Raw genomic sequence first — 2,477 nt, forward strand, 5'->3', positions numbered from 1 at the left:
TCTTCCTGAGTCCAAATGTGGCCTCTCAGACACTTATTAGCTGTGTGACCCTGGGCAAGTCACTTAACTCCATTTGCCTCTGTTTCCTCATCTGTCAAATGAACTAGAAAAAGCAATGGCAAAATACTTCAGTATCTTTGCCAAGAAAACCCCAAATGGGGTCACAAAGAGTCCAACATGACTAAACAACAATCATGTGCCAGGAGCTATACTAAGTACTTTATAAATATTATCTCATTTGATCCTAACAACAACACTAGGATGCAGATACTGCTATTTTCCCCATTTTAAAGTTGATGAAACTGAGGCAAACAGAAATTAAGTACTTGACTAGGGTCACACTGCTACTAAGTATCTGAGTTCAGGTCTTCCTGATTCCAGGCCTAGCATTCTACCCTGTATTTTTGCCATATGAACAGATAAGTTCACTTCCTCTACTAACAAAAGCAAGCACTAGGAGGATCTGCTCACAAAACCACCCTTGTTTGGTATCATAATCCACTTTCAGCTAAACTCTAACGTTCAATTGGACAACTCTGGGAATTTCTGTTCTTTGAACAAGGGAGAAAAAGTTTTAAAAAGACACAATCAACTTTAATTGGGTTCAAAATACAAAGTTTTAAGGAGGAAGATTTCTGACCAAAGACACAGATCTTTAAAATTTTCATGGAGCTGAGATCTGTTTGCAGCTTGCCAGTCCAAGTATAGTAATGCTACTACTACAGTGGGAACCCAGAGAAGAGAAGCTAAGTGAGAAAAGTCTATTTTCATTATTTTAGCTGAAAGAAAAAAAAGCAAAAAAAAAAAATGCAGGCAATTCCCTTCCTTTAGAATGTTTTGTAGCTTTAAGGTCTTCTATCTGAGAAGCCAGTACCTCTCTAATTTTTTTTTTTTTTGAGTCTGGGTCTCTATTACACCCAGGTTGGAAATAAGGTGTTCATTCCAGGGCTGATCCCAAGGCTGACTGACAGAAATTTTGACCTGCTCTATTTCGAACCTGGGACAGTTCACCTCCCTTAGGCAGCCTGATGGTCTTCCACCTCTCAAGAGTTCATCATACTGGTGTCAGATGTACTGAGAATACTCAATCACTTTTAGCTCTCCTGTAGCTCAGAGCTCCCCAATTCAGATAATCCACCAGCCTTAGCCTCCTCGAGAACGAGAGAATTCAAATATGTGGCATCACACAGAGCACTACTGTTTCATTTTTAAAACATTTGTTTAGTTGATCAAGTACAATGAAACCAATCCAGGACACTGATTACACTAAAAAACAGTGTCTCAAGACCACATCTTGGGAGGTCCTCTTAATGCAAAATTCTAAAACAATATCCAGCTGCAGTCTGGAGATGTAGTTACCCACTTGTCAGGGTTTTCATTTAAATATTTAGAATGTACTTCTAAGATATTAATCCAGAGAAATCAATAGCACACGACCTATAAACTGTACATGGTGAAAGGACATGGATGTCATTCTATGGTCCTCAGAAATGGAAGTTAAAGTTATTGATAAAGTATTGAATATCATAACTATTCCCTTATACATGGAGAGTGGATTTCCTTGTATTCTTTTTTGTTAACTTTCAGAAACCCCTTTTGTAAAAAAAAAAAAAGGTCACAATTTTTTGATTGTAATAAGAGTTAGGAAATGGAATTAGCACACTCGGGGAATAACCTGGAGAAAACTTTACTGAGATTTTTTCTTGCTATTGCATTCTAGTGGGTACATCTCAACTCCCCCAGGGGGTCATCCAGAAATTTGCCTGCATATAATGTAGTATGATTTTACTTTTAGAATAGAAAATGGAAAGGGACAGCAGCAGAGGCCTGAGCCCTTGGAAACTTTGCCAATTAATCCAGCATTCTGAGAAGGGGCCCCCTCACCCCTGTGGATCTCTTCCAACATTTCCCGTGGGTTGTACTGAAGCTTTCCATAGCTGCTGCCTCCCCCTACTACCTCTCCCAGCCCTAGTGCTAAAGAAGCCCCACATTCCTCATGGTTACCTGGCGATTGGCTGGTGGAGCCTGCTGCACAGATGTGACAGAGGGAGCATAGATGCTATTGGTGGCCAGGGAGACAGCAGCCAGAGCAGGCGCACTCCCTTGACATTGCTCCCGCTTGTGGGTCATGAAAGCTGGTAATGAGTTGAATTGCTTTTTGCACTTCCCACAGAGAAAGACATCTTCATCATCTATAAGTCAAACAGGGAAGGAGTAGTAACAGAGTAAGGGAAAGTAGAAAACAACATGTCAGAGAAAATGGCAGGCAGAAGAAGGAAGAGGGCTAATATCTGATTTCAGATGGCCTTGTGTTTCACATCTGTGATCAGGAAGGTCAAATGAACATCACTAGACACATCAATCAATGAAAAGACATTTACAGAGCACAAACAATATATGGAATGCTAGGTGCTCTGGAATAAGAGTTTCTGCCCTCAGGGAATTGACTCTGACTCACTCTCACACTCTCTCTCTCT

The sequence above is a fragment of the Gracilinanus agilis genome, chromosome 2, assembly GCF_016433145.1.
Source record: "Gracilinanus agilis isolate LMUSP501 chromosome 2, AgileGrace, whole genome shotgun sequence".
In the NCBI taxonomy this organism is placed as follows: Eukaryota; Metazoa; Chordata; class Mammalia; order Didelphimorphia; family Didelphidae; genus Gracilinanus; species Gracilinanus agilis.